At 40.2% G+C, this 7,051-nt stretch overlaps 1 long non-coding RNA gene across 1 annotated transcript in view; it reads right to left on the bottom strand.

The window, feature by feature from the left end:
• LOC106691340 (uncharacterized) overlaps positions 1 to 6,006 on the bottom strand; it is a 22,248-nt gene extending 16,242 nt beyond the window's left edge. Inside the window, exon 1 of the long non-coding RNA XR_010845106.1 lies at positions 5,853 to 6,006. This is a non-coding gene — a long non-coding RNA (uncharacterized lncRNA). The remainder of the gene's footprint in view (positions 1 to 5,852) is intronic.
• Positions 6,007 to 7,051: the final 1,045 nt, after the last annotated feature.

The raw sequence follows: 7,051 nt of genomic DNA, 5'->3' as shown, positions 1-7,051 counted from the left end.
CTCTAAAGATATATAGGACTAAGGAAAGAAATATGAATGAACATATAAAACCAAAAATATTCCATGCACTTAAGGCTGCCCGAAAATCTATTGGATAACATTTTAAAAAAAATGGGTATTGATTTTTAAATAAATCTGGCAATTCTTTTCAGGAAGCTAACTTTCCATGAGTAACAAAAACTTACAAATTGAACAAAAATATTTATGAAAATATAGTTGGGACGGTTGGGTTTTTTTTGTTGAATATGTGGTATAGTTGCTTATAAATCAGAGTTTCATTTTTTGAGAAATGGTTCGAAAAAACTATATCAAAAACCTTCAATGAACTCATTCTTCCTCAAGGCAAGCATCTTTTACACACGCACGCACACACACACATATATTATGTATAATAGGTAATTAATAGTTAAATAGTACGAAAAACTGTTGGCTTTTACCATGTTCAGGTCTTTGGGTTGGTAGACAGGTGCGTTGTCACGCTGCTACCGGTGCTACTGCTCAAACTTTTTCTCATGGGTTTACAAATTTTTGATTTAGAATTGTGGAAATTCTTGTATGGAGATATGGAAACGCAATGGTTCCATTGGCTCCGAATATCGATATACAACTCATTTTGGTATGTTTTAAAGAAATTTAAAACATTAAATTTAAAAAATTTAGAAAAGACAAATTAAACGACAATTTTCATAATTTTTTTACCCAGAAGAAACGGATAAAGTCTACGGAGTCCTGTAAAACATTCATCGCAACGAATTATATGTTCTTTTTTGTAAATTAAACATTGAAACAAAGTTAAGTTTGTTTTACAGAAATAACATCGACAGAAATCAAAACCAAAGTATTCAATCAAATTATGGAAACAATTAATGGGAGATTATTTTAAAGTTAAACAACTAGACCAAAAGGGAAACTTATACTCTTTCTAAAACAATGAAGGGAGGATTCATGCTTTTTCATAACTTTAAAGGAAATCAAATACCTATATTATCTAACCGAATATATATATTTGCTGACCGCACCCCAAACTATTTTCTCCTTCTTATTTCTCCCAGACTATCTTATCCATATATTATCTAACTGTTAGCAAAGAAGACATATACATATCATTATGCGTGTGTGTTTTTTTTTACAAGGGTCGGTGAGTGCTATTTTGTAAACCCTTGGGTCTGCATCCACCTCATCACAGAGTTCTCTCTAGCATCGTCGTTTGCTTTCTTTAATGGCTTGTCGGAGGTTCCTTCTAGTTCTCTCGAACTCTTCTTGAAGCACAGAAAACTCCGGTAGACGTCTCGATCGCTGGTAACGTCTTCTTGCTTGGTTGCAACACTGGTGAAGATCGTCAATAGTATCCGTCCACCAGTCTACTAAGGAATGATGCTTGCTAGGCATTCAACGGGTCATAGCGTTTAATTGAAGAGATCGATAAAAAGATCCGGCCGTTTCCTGAAAGCCACCTTCAGAACTACATCAGGAATTCCTGTTTTTTTTTTTTTTTACGATGGTCGGTGGAAATCTTTAAAAGACACTTCATAGGCCCGCACCTATCCGTGTGTGGCATTTTTAACCACTAAAACTACCGCCCTACACCTATTCATTCCTCTCCACGGGACCGCCGCTAGGCATTACATCATGGGGGTGATCGGCTGAGAGCCGCCTCATTGTTTTAGGCTATCTCCTAGTTCGCCTATCTCTCTCCTCATTTCTTAACTTCTGCATCACCTGTGCAGCAAATCGTTGGCCTGCCACCCAATAATCTTGGTTAAGCAGCATAATATTGACGATATTATCTGCTGTCGGGTCTGAGCCGCAAACGCGTCGGAACTCCCTTCTTTCTTGATGAAAGCGGTGACAGAAGAAGAAAACCTGCTCTGCACTCTCTTCCATTCCTGGACACAATGGACATTCTCCAGTCTCATCGAGCTTAAACCTATACTGGTAGGCTCGGAAGCAACCATGCCCTGTGATAAACTGGGTGATATAATAATCTACCTCCCCGTGGTTCCTATTCACCCTGGCCTCGATGTTGGGCACCAGCCTGTGCGTATATCTTCCACTGAATGCCATATTCCAGCGACGTTGCCATTTTCTTAGAGTCTCCTTTCTTAATACGTCTCTTGGAATATAGTCAGCACTATTATAAGAGTGGCTCCTCTCATCTGTGATCAGCTCAATCTGTGGCATCCTGGCCACCACGCAAGCCGCTTCGTATGAACTGTACGATACGCAATGATCACTCTTAGCGCACACCTACGATACACCGACACCATCTGCCTTCTGTAGGCCTCAGCACCCAACGCATCCTTCCATATCGCAGCTGTGTAGAGGGGATGGATGGGACCACATAGGATATCTTTTTTTTTATTTCCCCCTCCCTTGCCATCTCTGGCATACGGGGTGCGGGAGCAGTGGGGTAGTGCGCTGGGGTTCACGCATGCCACTGCTCCCAAGGATCACCATTTTTTTTTTTTTTTTTTATTCTTTTATTAATTATTCAATTATTTTTTTTTCTCTTTTTTTTACTGTGGTGCGGCCCAGCGCTAGGTTTAGCGCCTTACTGATGGAGCTGCACCTTGTCCACTGCATCCGTCTGGGTGCCTCCTGCAGTTACCAGGCTGGTCTAGCCCTCCTGGTCACAGTCTGGGTCAGCTTCCTCATCTTCTGGTGGCTCGCCGATGTTGGGCGGTCAAGTCCTTCCCATCGTGAAATGAGTGGGGCCCATCACCTCCTACCACCCGTAAATGAACTCCTGGAAGAAGGGATAATTCTCTTCTTCTATCAAACAGGGAAGGTCTAACTCGGCGAGGGGGTAAATCCCGATCTTTCTCGACAGCCTGGCTCGGTGTCCTTCCATGGCAGAGCAATCTATTATTACGTGTTCTCCTGTTTCAGGAACTCCGCATGTTGGGCACCGGGGGTCGATGTTTTTTCCAAAGCTATGCAGCTTTCCCCGAAACCCCCGTGTCCTGTTAGGATCTGTGAGACCCAATAGTCTGGTAGGACCCATTTAGCCTTCAATCTAGAAAAGACGGTAGGGAAGAATTTTCTCAAAGTAGCGCCCTTCTAGCTTGCTACCCACCGTCCATTCCACTTCTGTATTGAATCCTCTCGCAGTATTTTCTTCTATAAGTTTGGAGTCTCACAGATCCTCTCTCGGAGCTCCTCCGGCAGCGCTTCTAGGCCCTGCCTCTTAACTTCATATTTAAGGACATCCTCCCTGATGATGAGATCCAGGGGTATCGCTCCTGCCAGCACCTGCACCGCCTCATGTGACACCGTTCTTTATGTCTTCGTGACCCTCAGCAGAGCCAGTCTCTGTATGGTGGCCATTCTTCTCTTCTGTGTCTGCGTGAGGTTTCGGCTCCACGCCATCCCCTGCGTGGAGCCGAAACCTCACGCTCAGAATTCCCAAGATCACACCTTTATATATGGTCATCGTTTCAGGGTATCTGAGGCCCCAAAATGCACCCCCTATCCTACTTAATCCATTGAGGGACAGGGTCACCCTGTCCTATAGATATACCAGGTGAGAAGTGGCATCAAATCTTCTTATCCTCACACCAAGATATGTCACCTCCTCACCCGGTCTCACCCTCTCTCCTTTGATATCCAGGGTAATAGGACGAGCCCTGCCCATGGGGCCTCTTATGAGTATGGCCTGAGTCTTGGCTGCTGCCATACTCAACTTCCTCTTCACGCACCACTCTCCTACGAGACTGGCACACCTCTCCGATTCTGTCTTTATCTGATCCGTCTGGATCTGCTGTTCTTGCCACGATGACTGCCTGGTCGTCCACGTAACCCGTGGCAAGGAACCCCTTGTCTTCTAGTTCCCCCAGCAACTCATCAAATACTAGCTTCCACAGAGCTGGTCCTAGGACCGAACCCTGCGGACATCCTCTTTCGATTTTTCTCTCGACCTCGTAGTAGTTACCCCTGATCCTGACACATAGGATATCAACAACCTACGGCTGTTCCTGAGTCCGCCTATGTTGAGCATTAAACGTGACAGTGCGGTGGTTACTCTAACCGCTTTATCACTCACCCACTGAATATGCTCTCTGAACCGAAGTCTGTCATCGATCCTTACCCCGAGGTAAGTCAAAAAAGGGTTGGACTGGATCTCTTGGCTACCCGCTCTCAAGGGTTGGTTTTCCTCACTTTCCTGCTACTGACGAGAAGGTGCATCTGTCCTACTGTCTGCTAGTTGCAGCCCAACAGATTCTAGCCAATCTCGAACCGAAGCGTCACAATGGTTGGCCTTTAGAATAAGTTCTTCTTTATACTTTGTTCTTCTTTATAAACTTCGACGACCACCGCGATATCATCAGCAAAGCCCACTATTTCGAAACCCTCTGGTAGACTAAGCCTAAGGACTCCGTCGTACATCGCATTCCACAACAGAGGTCCCTGCACCGAGCCCTGGGGTACACCGCCAGTCACCTTAAACCTTCTCGAGTCGTCCTCTGTCGAACATATCAAGGTCCTATCCTTGAAGTAGTCATGAATGATACTCATTACCAGTAGGGCATTCAGGATCCTGCACTATCTTGCTGTGTTAAAGGCGTTACATCCATCGTGACAATAGCACAATAGCATTTTGCCCCTCTTCTCCATTGTGTGTGTGTGTGTTTTTAGTTAATTATTTAATACCAGATCGGCCTACTGGGGCTTACAGAAGAATTATGAAATTTCATCAATAGCCGATGAAAAATGTATGGAGATTATTTTTGGGGTGTTTCTGTATTACAAAATTGTTGATAGGTTCAGTATTATTATTTTCGTATATTTAAATAATTTCATTGATTACTAATCAACAAATTGGCAATTAGACCAATACTATAATAAGAAATAAATTATTAATGAACATACTATTAATAAAATTAGTAATATCAAGACTAAGAGGTAACGTAATGTATGAATGATAAATTTTCACATGACAAAAATAGCTCTAAAGATATATAGGACTAAGGAAAGAAATATGCATGAACATATAAAACCAAAAATATTCCATGCACTTAAGGCTGCCCGAAAATCTATTGGAAAACATTTTTTTAAAAAATGGGTATTGATTTTTAAATAAATCTAACAATTCTTTTCAGGAAGCTAACTTTCCATGAGTCACAAATACTTACAAATTGAATAAAAATATTTATGAAAATATAGTTGGGACGGTTAGTTTTTTTTTGTTGAATGTGTGGTATTGTTGCTTATAAATCAGAGTTTCATTTTTTGAGAAATAGTTCGAAAAAAATATATCAAAAACCTTCAATGAATTCATTCTTCCTCAAGGCAAGCAACTTTTACACACGCACGCACACACACATATATTCTGTATAATTGGTAATTAATAGTTAAATAGTACGAAAAACTGTTGGCTTTTACCATGTTCAGGTCTTTGGGTTGGTAGACAGGTGCGTTGCCACGCTGCTACTGCTCAAACTTTTTCTCATGGGTTTACAAATTTTTGTTTTAGAATTGTGGAAATTCTTGTAAGATGTGGAAACGCAATGGTTCCATTGGCTCCGAATATCGACATACAACTCGTGTGTGTGTGTGTGTGTGTGTGTGTGTGTGTGTGTGTGTGTGTGTGTGTGTGTGTGTGTGTGTGTGTGTGTGTGTGTGTGTGTGTGTGTGTTATATTGAATGGCGTAATATTTGGAAAAATAATTTAAACGTTAATTTTGAATCTCCTAAATTGATGAAGGTTTTCTGTGTATCTAAGTTGCAGAAGGTTTGTTCTAGATGGAATGATAGATGATAAAACTTTGAGAAGTGAATATTAGGAGGAATGAGTTCGTTTTGAGACGCCTGAATTATGAAATGTGATAAAAAAAAAGTTTGATGTAGCCTACCAAGTCCTGTGCAAACTGGGACGGGTCGGAATCACTGCGCAGTACCCGATGCTGAGGGGGGGACGAGGGAGGATTTGGAGGTCCCTCTGACTTGCTCCTTCTGCTCGAGCGATCCCTCTCCCGCTCAGCACACTGAAAAGGATCACTCCAATCACTCCAATAGAAGTCCCAATACTCCAACACATACGTCAACTAAATCATCATGCAAACCTCTTCTCTCTTTGTTCTAACCTATCCTATCAAATTACAACTTTATTTCTTTCTCTTGTTATAATACATAATAATTTCAATATTATCATTCAACTCACAACATCATATTATACGCACAAGTAAAATAAGCATTGACAATATTTATTAAATTTATCTGTATTTTTTTTGTAAACTGAGAAGCAGTTCATGCATTTAAACAATGAATGTACGTATTATCAAATAAAAGACTTGGAAATAAACAATATGTTTGAAATATGAAGTATGCTGCAAACAGAGGTCGTATAGCCCGGGTACTATCTACACTAAGAGAGAAAAGAATTTTACAACGAGGTTTTGGATAACCAAGCAATAACGTACTGTGCAAATTCATAAATCTTTTAAAATTAGAATATTTGTGAATATTTTGGTATATAGAGCTCTTTCTCGGAGTAACAGTTATATATACTATACGATATGTATCAACGGTTATGTATATAAGTAATAGCAGAGTATGCCATTAAAAACGTATACAATTTTTCTGTTATACTGGTAAGATTTCACAGAGATCGCAACTGACTCAAACTTAATTGTGCTCATGAAAACCCAGCATTTTCAGTTACCTAACACCAATACAAATCAAAACAAAAAAAGGGCTCATTTATGGCGGAATGATGATCTCAATGTGGATCTGTTCTTTCTTATTTATCAATATCTATCCAAAAAAGAAAAGTGATATTTTGAACACTCAAGCTTTAATGAAGCCAATTTCGCTAGTATTTGCTTTGCTATTTATATCTGGAATAGGACAAAAGTAATCCTTAATGCACCACTGTTCAACCAAAAACCGGACGACCAACATTTTTATAAAATGATGTCTTATGTTTTCAAGATATATGTTTATTTATGTCAGGAAATAAGATTATATGCAAGAAATGATCATGAGTCAAACAATAGCAACTATGAAAATCTTTTGTATATATTTTCTACGTATTCTTTTGAATTAAAAAATA

Source organism: Halyomorpha halys, unplaced genomic scaffold, assembly GCF_000696795.3.
Source record: "Halyomorpha halys isolate HHAL.00 unplaced genomic scaffold, Hhal_1.1 Scaffold2264.1, whole genome shotgun sequence".
In the NCBI taxonomy this organism is placed as follows: Eukaryota; Metazoa; Arthropoda; class Insecta; order Hemiptera; family Pentatomidae; genus Halyomorpha; species Halyomorpha halys.
This window is presented reverse-complemented; position numbering and strand designations above follow the sequence as displayed.